General features: G+C 38.1%; 1 protein-coding gene across 3 annotated transcripts in view; it reads right to left on the bottom strand.

Moving 5' to 3' along the window:
• NELL1 (neural EGFL like 1) overlaps positions 1-16,126 on the bottom strand; it is an 863,771-nt gene that overhangs the window by 46,843 nt on the left and 800,802 nt on the right. The gene's annotated exons all lie outside the window — the stretch shown is intronic.

Below are 16,126 nucleotides of genomic sequence, written 5' to 3'. Positions count from 1 at the left end.
TTGCTCACACAAGAAAACATCTCAGAGCTACAGTTAGGATATGGCATGAATGCTGATGAAAGACACCATATATTTTGCTGATTTTCATTGACAGCCAAGTATGGAAGGAAAACATAAATCCAGTAGCCCTCCCTGACATTCAGGGCTCTGGTGACCTTAACATCTCAAACACATAGCTGTCCAGCCCTGGTTTGAGTCCTTTCCCTGCAGACAATCTATTACTGCACAAGGCAGCCTATTCCATCTTTGAATAACTCTTTTAGAAATGTCTCCCTTTTGAATTATGGTTTTCTCAGGGTATATGCCCAGTAGTGGGATTGCTGGGTTGTATGGTAGTTCTGTTTTTAGTTTTTTAAGGAACCTCCACACTGTTCTCCATAGTGGCTGTATCAATTTACATAATTCAAATAGAGTCATGTACCACAATGTTCATTGCAGCTTTATTTACAATAGCCAGGACATGGAAACAACCTAAGTGTCCATCCACAGATGAATGGATAAAGAAGATGTGGCACCTATATACAATGGAATATTACTCAGCCATAAAAAGAAATGAAATTGAGTTATTTGTGGTGAGGTGGATGGACCTAGAGTCTGTCATACAGAGTGAAGTAAGTCAGAAAGAGAAAAACAAGTACCATATGCTAACACATATATATGGAATCAAAAAAAAAAAAAGGAAAAAAAAAGGGTTCTGAAGAACCTAGGGGCAGGACAGGAATAAAGACACAGACGTAGAGAATGGACTTGAGGACACGGGGAGGGGGAAGGGTAAGCTGGGACGAAGTGAGAGAGTGGCATGGACATATATACGCTACCAAATGTAAAATAGATAGCTAGTGGGAAGCAGCCGCAGAGCACAGGGAGATCAGCTCGGTGCTTTGTTACCACCTAGAGGGGTGGGATAGGGAGGGTGGGAGGGAGACGCAAGAGGGAGGAGATATGGGGATATATGTATATGTATAGCTGATTCACTTTGTTATAAAGCAGAAACTAACACACCATTGTAAAGCAATTATACTCCAATAAAGATGTTAAAAAAAAAAAAAAGAAATGTCTTCCTTACATTGAAATAAAATATATTATCTAGTAACTTCTACTTAGGTAATAGTTCTGAGGTCACTCAAGGAAAGTCTACTTGATTTTTCTTATGACAATTTTTAAGGTATTTGAAAACATTAGCCATTTGTCTATCATGTCATTTGTCTTCTCCACTGATTAATCTACTGCCAAGTCCTTCAAATATCTTTCAGGTGACAATGTTGAGTTCAACACATTTTTACCAAAAGTCTGCCATGCACCAGGGTTCTTTGCACACTGGTGCTATAAATGTTGGCAATGACTTATAAGACACTGTCCTCATGAAGGTGATAAAGGAGGAACACAGCAGTATATATATATAACTGTTGGTAGGCTACTGAATGGTAGGCTTGACTCCTATGGTAGGTGAGAATAGGAACAGTATAAATTAACTTACTCTTCATCCTAAAATTCATGTTAAATATGTATTGTAGGCATTTGTTTAAGAATTATGGAACTAAATTACAGAAAATATAATTTAAGTGTCATTTCCCCCTAAAGTGCTCAAAGTGCTCAAAGGCATAATATCAATTTTACTGCTAATATATATATATATACATATATATATATTTATAATATACTATATACATAGTTTCAAAGTTTTTCAGAGTTCTTTTTCACAAGTCATGTCATATAATTGCAGGATAGGAATAGTTATTTTCAGTTTACAAAAGAAGAAACTAAGTTACAGAGATGGCTAAGTGGTCACACAGCTAGTATCTGTTAGAGCAAAGACTGTGTCCTGGGCCTTCTGAAAGGTGCACTGGAGTTCTTTCCACTATACTGTGCCAACTCAAGGTCTAAAGTCTTCTTTCAGCATACTAGAATATTCTGTGGTTTTATATACTTTCAACTAATTTGCCCTCTAGATATTGCAACTCATTTTCAAAGATAAAATATTACATGGATTCTCTTCAGCATTTTTAGCTGAAATTCTGAGAATGATACGATATGATTACTCAGTAAAAGTTTGCTAGAATTTAAAACTATTGTGACTTAAAAATAATGGAAACAAATGACCTATCTTCCCTTACTGACTGCATGCACTATATTGGTATAAAACTTGGCTTCACAGCCGTGGTACAAAGTAGAAGATGTTAAGGAATTCCAACAATATTTCTAAGACCTAGTTCATTATAAGATTTATTTTGTCTTTGTTCTACCAATTGTAGCCTCAGTCAAGATATTTAGTTAATGAATAATTATTTCTCCTTTGAAAACTGTGGAAATGACCCCAAATTATGCTATCTAGATTCCAAGTCAACTACAATCAGACCTCAATTACTTCCTCATTATTCCTGGTCAACACATATGACCATATGGTGCTCCCGCCTAGAAGCTTCTCTCATCTTCCCAGCCTTCTTCCTCTACTTCAATTCTTCCCAACAAAAAGTAGCATCGAATGCGGGAGTCAGGAGGTCACTCATGTTCGAAACCAAACTCTTCCACCTAATTGAGTGCTTACTATGTACCAGTCATTTTGCACATCACACTGTACGTCCTTGGTCACATTATTAAGTCTCTCTGACCCTCAATTATCAACTGTATAAAACCATACCCACCTAATCTATTGTCTTTTGAAAATAAAACCAGATAACATAATAAGTACTCAAAAATATTTGTTTCTTGATTTAATGAATGTGAATGATTAAGACCAAGTTCAAGCCCTACCGCCTCAGTTAAGCATCTCCCAATATGATGCCAGTTTATAGTAATTATTCACCTTCTCTGAACACTCATTGCAATGATAGTTGGCGGTACATGGCTTACTGTTTAGGTATATGCTCTCTTGGAGCAATACTAAAGTGGTATGTTTGCATTATTCTCACTCCTCAATTTTTGCTGAAAGTAACAAAACATTGTCTTATACTTCTCTCATCATATTTATAATCTAGTTTGTATCTCTAGGAGATACAGATAGAAAGTAACTTGATGATAGCTAGCTAGGTGGCTCATCACATATATAATCATAAAAATAACATTCAGATTTCTTTGAACTCAGTTCAGATTTTCATCCTTATCACCAGGACTATTGCATTAGTCTCCTATCTGGTCTCAACTGACTCCAGACACTTCTCACTCTAATTCAGTGATTTTTTTGATTGTGGGCACAATGGAAATATTTGGAGATTGTGGGCAAAATATAAATATTTGGCGAGCCTTTTAAAAGTACTGGAGCCCAGGCTCACCACCACTAGAACTGGATTTAATTGACATAAATTAGGATCCAGACATCTGGGCTCTGTTCAGCCAGAGGAGAATCATTGCTCTAAATACCCTCTACAGGGTAGTGGTGTTCTAAAAAGCAAACCTGTCCATGTCATTCCTCTGCCTGCCACTTCTCTGTGGTTCTCTGATGCTTATAATAGAAAGTTCAATCTCCTGGCATACATATAAGCCCCGATTTGGTACTTCAGTTGTTACCTTCTGTCTCTTCCCCTTTCTCTTCAAAAGCAATGGGTGACCCACAAACAGACCACGGTGTTTCCTCTGCCTGTGCCTTGGAACATGCCTTTTCTAATTATGGGAGTACTCCCCCCACCCATCTCTGTTTCTTAGCCCCTATGGAATGGGTGGGGTATAAATTAATTGATAAGGTAAGCATTTCCCTTCCTGTGCTATCTTCACTCCCATGCATTCTTCAAGATCAAGACCAAGCATCACCATCCCTCATTCTGCAAGACAGTCACTACTGACTTTTTGCTTTCTCTGTACCTTGCACACACACAATGCTATCCTTGCATTCATCCCTTGGGAGCTCCATGTTTAATTTATCCATGGCTCATAGATAGATGGTGAGCTCATTGAGGGCAGGGACTAAATCTTTTTCCTTTTTCTCTTCTCAGTACCAAGTACAACAGAATATACTGTGGATGTACAATGTATTTATTTAACTTACTTAAATCCAGGAATTTTACAGACCAATACTACTATAAAGCCGTCAAAATTTGGTCTTTGGGGTGTTCAGTAAGCATAAGGCACAACCACAACCCTTCCCTTCAGGGAACACATTTTATTGTTGACTTTTCATCAGGAAAAGCTCTTGGGTCTAGTTCAAAGTACAATAAATTCAGTGTGGTTTCAGTAGTAACCACACTGAAATAGGAAGGCCACCTTTCCTCCTCCCTCCACAACCCAGTTTCCTGTCAAATGCTTAAGGGGACAAGGGCAGAGAAAGACTCATCAACAAATCACCCCAGGAATTGTCTGGAAGATTAATTTCAACAGATCCACAACCAGTGGCTACAAAAGGATCTTTAATTTATGGTCTCCTCTAAAATAACCTCTAAATTGTCAATTAATGCCCAGCTATAATATGCTATTTTAACATTTGTTTATTTTGCATTTACAAAGTTACAAACATATTGGCGGTGTTTTCCTCTCATAAATTAAGAAACCTGAGCAAAAAGATGAACACACTTAGGGTGCACAATAAAAACAGGGTTCAAAACCTGGATTTGCTTTTGCTGCTCCAGAATGAAAAGATTTCACAGTTGAATACAGGACCATATTGCCTACAGAATTCCATGTAATTGCTTTACTTATGACGCAGACATCTAATTCTGCTTCCATGCAATTTAACAGATTTATGGAAAGCCAGATGTTAGCAATTATGGAAACTGGCATTATTCATATTCTTGGTAATACAGACCTGTTTGCTCTGCACAAAGCCTGCTTAATCTATTATACATATCCCAAGGCATCCAAAGGGAAGAGGCACCCTATTTACATATTGCAACTGTTGTTCTCTGCTGAGCAAACACAAAGACATTCACCCATGATACTTACCCAAATCATCAGACAGGCCTCCAATGACAAAGAGGCAATGAAACAAAAATCAGGCAAAATATTCCATACTCAAATCTATAACCATTAAAGTGTACTTGTTTTTTCTTATTGTAAGTAATGGCTCTCTGTGATTTCCTTGTGTTTCTCCTTGTAACTTCATTATTTAAATGCCCCATGCTAGGATGAGAACATTTTCAATAAAATCCCACAGCTAGGCTTAAATTAGAACTAATTTTCTTGCACTGACATTTTCACAATTTCTGAAAACTACTATTATTGTACTCAATTTTGCCTAAAAAAAATCTAGTTGTGCCTAGACGATCTGCTTTGTTCTTTAATTTGAAGTTCTTAGGTTACTTGCACATGTAAAAAAAAAATACAATTCAGAGATGTTTATATCAACAGCAATCAAACCAATCCCAACCTAGCCCCAAACAATTTTCCTAGCCTTCAAGAAAAAAAGGCTCTGCAGAACTTTTAATAGCATAACAACTGTAATGGTACCTGCCTCAGGAGCTGAAACTTCTACAAGTTGATTTCAGAGATCAAGGGAAACAATTTTTTCCAATGGTTTGGTCACAGTTAAGTCAAAGGAATGACCTTTTTCATTACCCCATCTTCCTCCTTGAATAACTTCTGCAACACATCTAGACTTACTTTCAAACTCCAGACAGGTGATATGTCAGAAAACAAAATTTAACCTGGGGTTTGAATATCCAGCTGTGTGTGTTCTGACTTGGAAATCATTACCAGACATTAGCAGCTTGGAAATGAGAACAGAGCTTGGGGGTTTATTAATGATAGACAAGATAGAGCACAGATGCCGCTCCCATAGCTAAAGCAGCATTGCTTCTCTTACAGTGGCAGAGAGAAAACTGCAGGGGAAAATATACATACTGCACATCAGCAAAATAAGTGAAAGAAACAAGTAGAGAAAATCTGAGGTCTGAGATGGCTTGCAAAATACAAGGCTAATGAGATTTTAAGCATAGGAAGTTTCAGGCCCAGAACAAGAGAGGTGACAGCCATGCTCTATGTGTGCCAGTCACATCACACTTTGGTATCACATTCCCTTTAGAGCACAGACTATTAAGAGTGGGGCTAAAAAAAAAAAAAAGAAAAAAAAGAGTGGGGCTGACATACTTAGGACACATCAGAAGAGGTCCACCAGCATAGTGAAGGGCTCAAACTCATCTCAATTGAATGAAACATGAGGTGTTCAGCCTGAAAGGTAAAGACTGAAAGAAGAGATCAGTGAGCTATAGTTTTGTCTATTTGAGATGCTATCATGTGTCTCTTAGGAAGAAGTTCCAATGTCCCTCCAGCGTTAACGCTTCAGTCTTTATAGTTCCAGCTTCCAGCCTTTCTTGAGTTAGGAAGAAACCTGTCCTTGTGGTGTTTCTTTATTGCTCAGTGTGTAATTGTGTTTTTCTCCAATGAGTCTTCTCCTTTTCCTTTAACTGAGCAGACTCTCTGAGCAAAAGAAAGGAACACTTTGTCTCAGCTCACTCTTTCCTTATCTCTTCCTTAAATCCAGGTCTTATGTCCTAGGGCCTACAACCGGCAGCTCCCTCCATTTTTGCATCTTTGTCCTCTCCTAAAGATTTGCAAGCTTCCACGTGACTCTCTTTTCAAAACCTAAATCCTAAAGGTTCTCATGATCATCAGTTTGCAAAAGCATTACCCTTCATGTAAATATTGTTATTTTATTTCAGTCTAAGAGCTCTCTACTTGATCCTTGTGGGATATGATGTTGCCTTATTTATCCTCTTACCTCTTCATTCATCCAATCACTAATAATCAATCATCAATCACTTAACTAATTACACATATTTATTGAGCATCTACTCTGTCTTAAACATAGTGCTAAAGACTGGGGATAAAATGGGCAAAGGATACAGCCCTTTAAGTAAGGACCTTACAGTCTTCTCCCATTTTTAAAGTTATTAACATTTTCCAAGGTTCCATCTCTGGTCATTGGTTCTCTTTCTCCTCAATGGAAGCAGTATAAGATACCAATTTAAACTTAAGCTTTGGAATTCAGCAGCTGTGCGTACAAGTTAACATGGCCTGTTGTCCCAATTTCGCTGGGACTGAGGGGGTCCCTGGGATAGGTGACTTTCAGTGATAAAACTGGGAAAGTTCTAGGCAAATGGAGCAAATAAGCCAACTGCATTCCAGTCCTACCCCTGCAACTTATTTACCCAACATATGGAAAATTTAGCTAACATCTCTAAGCCTTAGTGCTATCATTTGAAATTGTGGATAAGAAAATACGCCCTGGGATAATCTGGTAATTTGAGTAAGCACATAATACAATGCTTATCATATAGTAATTGTTCAAAAATGATTAGCTGTTGTTATTGTTCTTCTTGTTTGTATTATTTTTTTCTCTCCTGGATTTCATCTCAGCTTATGAATTCCATTGCACTATCTCTTCAGAATATACCTGAGCTCTTATTATGCAGCCAGCTCACACCTTCATCTGTTTACTGAGGGATTTCCACTTGAATTCTGAATTCTCACACAAATTCTCATAGATTTGATCAGTACTTTGGCCACCAAATCCAGAAATGCTAACATTCCAAGTTCTCTCTGAGCCCTAATTGGTAAATCTGGTGTATTAAGTGGCTAATATCGAAAGAATATAGTTTACTGACACTCTACAAACTTGCCTTGGTCACTGACTGTATTTTTTTCTAGGCTGTACAAATTAAGGTGTTTTAGTGCAGATGAAGAAAACAGTTCCTTCTAGGTATGAAAACAAGAGTAGAATACAGGCAGAGTAGCCTCCTAAATTAACAAAGTTGGCTTGCTTTTGCCATGAACAAGTCATGCTTCTTTAACTAGTGACTACATCTGTTTAAAATCAGTACAATTCTGAACAGTGCAGAGAATAAATAAAAAATCTATAAATATTGAAATACTATCCAAAGAGAATTTTACTGCACAGAGAAGCTACAGTATTGACGCCAACAAACCTAGATTTATATGTTTTTACATATCTGCTTATGGGTAGGAGGGTAGGTTGTGTTATAGCTGCATCTGCATCACAGAGAGTACAACAGAGATGTTTTTACAAATTACTAAAATGCCTAACACTGGGCTATGCATTACACATTCTATTGTTACATTCATTTTATTGCTTAATCTCTTTAACAAAATTTCACCCTCAACTGAAAATAACAACCCTCTGGCCCTTCAGGTTTTTTTTCTTTTTTTTTTTTTAGCATCTTTATTGGAGTATAATTGCTTTACATTGTTGTGTTAGTTGCTGCTGTATAACAAAGTGAATCAGCTGTACGTATACATATATACCCGTATCCCCTCCCTCTTGCATCTCCCTTCCACCCTCCCTATCCCACCCCTCTAGGTGGTCACAAAGCACCGAGCTGATCTCCCTGTGCTATTCGGCTGCTTCCCACTAGCTATCTATTTAACATTTGGTAGTGTATATATGTCCATGCCACTCTCTCACTTCGTCTCAGCTTACCCTTCCCCCTCACCATGTCCTCAAGTTCATTCTCTACGTCTGCGTCTTTATTCCGGTCCTGCCCCTAGGTTCTTGAGAACCATTTTTTTCTTTTTTTTCTGTTTTTTTTTAGATTCCATATATATGTGCTAGCATACAGTATTTGTTTTTCTCTTTCTGACTTACTTCACTCTGTATGACAGACTCTAGGTCCATCCACCTCACGACAAATAACTCAATTTCATTTCTTTTTATAGCTGAGTAATATTCCATTGTATATAGGTGCCACATCTTCTTTATCCATTCATCTGTCGACGGACACTTAGGTTGCTTCCATGTCCTGGCTATTGTAAATAGAGCTGCAATGAACATTGTGGTACATGACTCCTTGGATTATGGTTTTCTCAGGGTATATGCCCAGTAGTGGGGATTGCTGGGTCGTATGGTAGTTCTATTTTTAGTTTTCTAAGGAACCTCCATACTGTTCTCCATAGTGGCTGTATCAATTTACATTCCCACCAACAGGGCAAGAGGGTTCCCTTTTCTCCACACCCTCTCCAGAATTTACTGTTTGTAGATCTCTTGATGATGGCCATTCTGACCAGTGTGAGGTGATACCTCATTGTAGTTTTGATTTGCATTTCTCTAATGATTAGTGATGTGGAGGATCCTTTCATGTGTTTGTTGACAATCTGTATATCTTCTTTGGAGAAATGTCTGTTTAGGTCTTCTGCCTGTTTTTGGATTGGGTTGTTTGTTTTTTTGATATTGAGCTGCATGAGCTGCTTGTATATTTTGGAGATTAATCCTTTGTCAGTTGCTTTGTTTGCAAATATTTTCTCCCATTCTGAGGGTTGTCATTCGTCTTCTTTATGGTTTCCTTTGCTGTGCAAAAGCTTTTAAGTTTCATTAGGTCCCATTTGTTTACTTTTGTTTTTATTTCCATTTCTCTACGAGGTGGGTCAAAAAGGATCTTGCTGTGATTTATGTCATAGAGTGTTCTGCCTATGTTTTCCTCTAAGAGTTTGATAGTGTTTGGCCTTACATTTAGGTCTTTAATCCATTTTGAATTTATTTTTGTGTATGGTGTTAGGGAGTATTCTAATTTCATTCTTTTCATGTAGCTGTCCAGTTTTCCCAGCACCACTTACTGAAGAGGCTGTCTTTTCTCCATTGGATATTCTTGCCTCCTTTATCAAAGATAAGGTGACCATATGTGCATGGGTTTATCTCTGGGCTTTCTATCCTGTTTCATTGATCTATATTTCTGTTTTTGTGCCAGTACCATATTGTCTTGATGACTGTAGCTTTGTAGTATAGTCTGAAGTCAGGGAGCCTGATTCCCCCAGCTCCGTTTTTCTTTCTCAAGATTGCTTTGGCTATTCGGGGTCTTCTGTGTTTCCATACAAATGGTGAAATGTTTTATTCTAGTTCTGTGAAAAATGCCATTGGTAGTTTGATAGGGATTGCATTGAATCTGTAGATTGCTTTGGGTAGTAGAGTCATTTTTCACAATGTTGATTCTTCCAATCCAATAACATGGTATATTTCTCCATCTGTCTGTATCATCTTTAATTTCTTTCATCAGTGTCTTATAGTCTTCTACATACAGGTCTTTTGTCTTCTTAGGTAGGTTTATTCCTAGGTATTTTATTCTTTTTGTTGCAGTGGTAAATGGGAGTGTTTCCTTAATTTCTCTTTCAGATTTTTCATCATTAGTGTATAGGAATGCAAGAGATTTCTGTGCATTAATTTTGTATCCTGCTACTTTACAAATTCATTGATTAGCTCTAGTAGTTTTCTGGTGGCATTTTAGGATTCTCTATGTATAGTATCATGTCATCTGCAAACAGTGACAGTTTTATTTCTTCTTTTCCAATTTGGATTTCTTTTATTTCTTTTTCTTCTCTGAATGCCGTGGCTAACACTTCCAAAACTATGTTGAATAATAGTGGTGAGAGTGCACATCCCTGTATTGTTGCTCGTCTTACAGGAAATGCTTTCAGTTTTTCACCATTGAGAATGCTGTTTGCTGTGGGTTTGTCATATATGGCCTTTATTAGGTTGAGGTAGGTTCCCTCTATGCCCACTTTCTGGAAAATTTTTATCACAAATCGGTGTTGAATTTTGTCAAAAGCTTTTTCTGCATCTGTTGAGATGATCATATGGTTTTTATCCTTCAATTTGTTAATATGGTGTATCACATTGATTGATTTGCACATATTGAAGAATCCTTGCATTCCTGGGATAAACCCCACTTGATCATGGTGTATGATCGTTTTAATGTGCTGCTGGATTCTGTTTGCTAGTATTTGTTGAGGATTTTTGCATCTATGTTCATCAGTGTTATTGGTCTGTAGTTTTCTTTTTTTGTAACATCTTTGTCTGGTTTTGGTAACAGGGTGATGGTGGCCTCGTAGAATGAGTTTGGGAGCGTTCCTCCCTCTGCTATATTTTGGAAGAGTTTGAGAAGGATAGGTGTTAGCTCTTCTCTAAATGTTTGATAGAATTCGCCTGTGAATCCATCTGGTCCTGGGCTTTTGTTTGTTGGAAGATTTTTAATCACAGTTTCAATTTCAGTTCTTGTGATTGATCTGTTTATATATTCTATTTCATCCTAATTCAGTCTCAGAAGGTTGTGCTTTTCTAAGAAATTGTCCATTTCTTCCAGGTTGTCCATTTTATTGGCATATAGTTGCTTATAGTAACCTGTCATGATCCTTTGTATTTCTGCAGTGTCAGTTGTTACTTCTCCTTTTTCATTTCTAATTCTGTTGATTTGAGTCTTCTCCATTTTTTTTTTCTGGATGACTCTGGCTAATGGTTTATCAATTTTGTTTATCTTCTCAAAGAACCAGCTTTTATTGATCTTTGCTATCATTTCATTTCTTTTTCATTTATTTCTGATCTGATCTTTATGATTTCTCTCCTTCTGCTAACTTTGGGGTTTTTTGTTCTTCTTTCTCTAATTGCTTTAAGTGTAAGGTTAGGTAGTTTATTTGAGATTTTTCTTGTTTCTTGAGCTAGGATTGTATTGCTATAAACTTCCCTCTTAGAACTGCTTTTGCTGCATCCCATACATTTTGGGTTGTTGTGTTTTCATTGTCCTTTGTTTCTAGGTATTTTTTGATTTCCTCAGTGATCTCTTGGTTATTCAGTAGTGTATCGTTTAGCCTCCATGTGTTTGTATTTTTTACTGTTTTTTTTCCTGTAATTGATATCTAGTCTCATAGCGTTGTGGTTGGTTGGAAAAGATACTTGATGCGATTTCAATTTTCTTAAATTTACCAAGGCTTGATTTGTGACCCAAGATATGATCTATCCCGGAGAATGTTCCATGAGCATTGAGAAGAACGTGAATTCTGTTGTTTTTGGATGGAATGTCCTATAAATATTAATTAAGTCCATCTTGTTTAATGTGTCATTTAAAGCTTGTGTTTCCTTATTTATTTTCATTTTGGTTGATATGTCCGTTGGTGAAAGTGGGTTGTTAAAGTCCCCTACTATGATTGTGTTACTGTTGATTTCCCCTTTTATGGCTGTTGGCATTTGCCTTATGTATTGAGGTGCTCCTATGTTGGGCACATAAATATATACAATTGTTCTATCTTCTTCTTGTATTGATCCCTTGATCATTATGTAGTGCCCTTCTTTGTCTCTTATAATGGTCTTTATTTTAAAGTCTATTTTTTCTGATATGGGAATTGCTACTCCAGCTTTCTTTTGATTTCCTTTAGCATGGAATATCTTTTTCCATCCCCTCACTTTCAGTCTGTTTCCCTAGGTCTGAAGTGGGTCTCTTGTAGACAGCATATATATGGGTCTTGTTTTTGTATCCATTCAGCCAGTCCGTGTCTTTTGGTGGGAGCACTTAATCCATTTACATTTAAGGTAATTATCGATATATATGTTCCTATTCCCATTTTCTTAATTGTTTTGGGTTTGTTATTGTAGGTCTTTTCCTTCTCTTGTGTTTCCTGCCTAGAGAAGTTCCTTTAGCATTTGTTGTAAAGCTGGTATGGTGGTGCTGAATTCTCTTAGCTTTTGCTTGTCTGTAAAGGTTTTAATTTCTCTGCCAAATCTGAATGAGATCCTTGCTGGGTAGAGTAATCTTGGTTGTACGTTTTTCCCTTGCATCACTTTAAATATGTCCTGGCACTGCCTTGAGGCTTGCAGAGTTTCTGATGAAAGATCAGCTGTTAACCTTATGGGGATTCCCTTGTATGTTATCTGTTGCTTTTCCCTTGCTGCTTTTAATATTTTTTCTTTGTATTTAATTTTTGATAGTTTGATTAATATGTGTCTTGGCGTGTTTCTCCTTGGATGTATCCTGTATGGGACTCTCTGTGCTTCCTGGAGTTGAGTGACTATCTCCTTTCCCATATTAGGGAAGTTTTCAACTATAATCTCTTCAAATATTTTCTCAGTCCCTTTCTTTTTCTCTTCTTCTTTTGGGACTCCTATAATTCAAATGCTGGTATGTTTAATGTTGTTCCAGAGGTCTCTGAGCCTGTCCTCAATACTTTTCATTTATTTTTCTTCATTCTGCTCCGTGGTATTTATTTCTAGTATTTTATCTTCCAGGTCACTTATTCTTTCTTCTGCCTCAGTTATTCTGCTATGGATTCCTTCTAGAGTGTTTTTAATTTCATTTATTGTGTTGTTCATCATTGTTTGTTTGCTCTTTAGTTCTTCTAGGTCCTTGTTAAACGTTTCTTGTATTTTCTCCATTTTATTTCCAGGATTTTGGCTCATCTTTACTATCATTACTCTGAATTCTTTTTCAGGTAGACTGCCTATTTCCTCTTCATTTGTTTGGTCTGGTGGGTTTTTACCTTGCTCCTTCATCTGCTGCATATTTCTCTGTCTTCTCATTTTGCTTAACTTACTGTGTTTGGGGTCTCCTTTTCGCAGGCTGTAGGTTTGTAGTTCCCGTTGTTTTTGGTGTCTGCCCCCAGTGGGTAAGTTTGGTTCAGTGGGTTGTGTAGGCTTCCTGGTGGAGGGGACTGGTACCTGTGTTCTGATGGATGAGGCTGGATCTTGTCTTTCTGGTCAGCAGGACTGTGTTCGGTGGTGTGTTTTGGGGTGTCTGTGAACTTAGTATGATTTTAGGCAGCCTCTCTGCTAATGGGTGGGGTTGTGTTCCTGTCTTGCTAGTTGTTTGGCATGGGGTGTCCAGCACTGGAGCTTGCTGGTTGTTGAGTCGAGCTGGGTCTTAGCATTGAGACAGAGATCTCTGGGAGAGCTCTCGCTGATTGATATTATGTGGGGCCGGGAGGTCTCTGGTGGTCCAATGTCCTGAACTCGGCTCTCCCTCCTCAGAGGCTCAGGACTGACACCCAGCCAGAGCACCAAGACCCTGTCAGTCAGCCACACGGCTGGAGTGCTTTCAGAGTTGGAGAAGCTGGCCTGCAGTAGCTCCCCTTCTGTGCTGCACATTAGAATCACCTGATTTTTCCTTGTTTTGCCCCAAAGGCAGTGTTCCACAGAGAAAAACAGTAGCCTTGAAAATAGTCACAGCTCTGTGATGGCTTTTTTTTTTTTTTCCTTTGTGCTTAGTTGGGTTTCACCTGCTCACAGTGGGCCACGTGCAGAGGCCTCGCACCTGGCTCTTCTGACTGGAGTTCCTAGTGTGGAATCTGCCCTTCGGTTTTATGTTACCTATATGTCCTTTATGTTACCTTGTATGCTTAGCTGGGAACGTACTTTTCTATCTTCGTTATTCATTCAGAAGTAATATTGTGGTCTTATTTATCTTTGTGTTTCCCACAGCACCTTTTACAGTGCCTTTCGTCTACTTAGACATGCATAAACAGGTGTTAAATTTGAATCTGATGGATTAACCCTTGTCCTTTGGGGGCCTCAGTTTTCTCTTTAATAAAATATAGGGGTTATATAAAATACTTTCTATGATCTTGTCCATTTTCATCTTTATATGATTACTTTTCACCTTTGCAGGACTGAGCTTGTAATTCCAGTGTTACAATATGACTGGTGACAAATGGAGAACAGGATGGAGATGAATGGAAGAACACAGTTCCAGGATAACAAAGAGATTTCTTAGAATTAAACCATTTTCTTGGACATTTACTGTTTATTGAAATATCCCTAGTCTCTCTTAATGAGTATTTGCAAGCAGGTGCTGACTGACAAGAGAAAGTAATGAAGGGAACGGCATGGTTTTCCTGTTTCATTGAAGCCTGGCAATGTTACCCTTAGTGACAAATATGGATGGGGAATCCAGCCAAGTGAAAACCAAAACTAACTCTCTATTTTAACAAATCATTCTCTCAAGCAAGTTGACAGATGAGAAATAATTTCTTCTCTCTTCTATGCCAAGGAAAGGCTGTAAGCACAGAGAGGTTACAAAGTAATTTCATTTACTACTAGAAGCATCCTGCAACTTACATAGAAATCAAAGGTCAAACACCATTGTCAGTGGTACAATTCAAAACCAGGTCTCAATCTAAATAACACGAGATTCAGGTTACAGACCCTAAGTATTCAAAGACTGTCCATGTCTCTTACTTATTGTCTCTTTTTACCACTCTCTTTATTATGGTCCCTGCTTTCTAGGAAGGGGTCAAAGCTTTTCCAAAAGCTTTGTCCCAGCAGAAGGCAAGTTAGTTAGGACATTGATCTAGGACAAAGATCTGGGTCACCATACCAAGAAGGGCAGTATCTACAGAGAAGACTAACATGCTATAAATAAATCTTAACGTGATCTCACGGTGTCTTTTCTTGGATGATTCCTTCTCTTTCATCTTCTTTCTCTCTTCATATTTCTTCTCTTAATCAACTGATTTGGTAAAAATAGACTTGGGGCTGCCTCCTGTTTTGAAGGGATAGTCTCTGGAAAGATCTAGAAGGCTTTTGGGAGAGTCAAAGGAAAAATGAGGCAGAGTAGGCAACTTGAACCCACTCTGCCCTAGACTTTTGGGAGGCAAGTTCTGTTTATTTTGAATTTGTCATTCTGTGTTTTTTACCTTACAGGAGATAAAACCATAAGAGCCCAAACTAAGCTGGTTTCTAGTGAAAATCAAAGGAGCCCATAGATAAAGATTCTCTGCCTGAGCAAACTCTAGTCAGGCTCCTCTGAGCCCTTTTCTTGACTAGGCCTCAACCTGGGCCTATAAACCCTGAAGACTCTTAGCACAAATAATTTTGTCCACCCCACATTAGAAAAATTAACAAACACTAGCATAGTTTCTAACAGCTCAAGGCAGCATCAATAAAGTAACGGCTCCAGTCCCATTAAGTAAGTTCCTGCATGGGAAAGCTCAAGGTTGCAAAAGAATTTTCTGCTGTTCCAGCTAACACCTGAATGAAGATAGGCCCCCATCACCCCTCCCAGTCTCTGTAGGAGAGTAGAAACCTAACTTCAATAACAGCTGGTTAACAAACCCAGATGGGATTCATATGGACCAACACCTTTTCCTGCTTTTTGTAAATTTCCACTTCCTTATTTCTACTCAAGCCCCCACTTTCCTCCTTCCGACTCCCTCATTTTCCTTTTAGAATGCCCAGTCACCTCTGCACAAATCTAAGTTGAATTCAATTCACACTGGACCCTCTTCTCTATTGCAGTAGCTTATTGCTGATTAAAATCTGTCCTTACCACTTTAACTAGAGTCTGATTTTATTTGTCTTTGGCATGACTCAGGCTGCTCGAGTATAAACAAAAGGAATTCTTGCAGTTCATTTGTGGTCCAGCTCAGCTCCTCAGAGTAAGCAGCAGTTAGGGGTCAGTGTCCTCATTAATAATAGTAATGATTGCTTTGAGAG

Source organism: Eubalaena glacialis, chromosome 10 (assembly GCF_028564815.1).
Source record: "Eubalaena glacialis isolate mEubGla1 chromosome 10, mEubGla1.1.hap2.+ XY, whole genome shotgun sequence".
Taxonomy (NCBI): Eukaryota; Metazoa; Chordata; class Mammalia; order Artiodactyla; family Balaenidae; genus Eubalaena; species Eubalaena glacialis.
The sequence above is the reverse complement of the archived record's forward strand: the minus strand, read 5'-3'. Positions and strand labels throughout refer to the sequence as shown.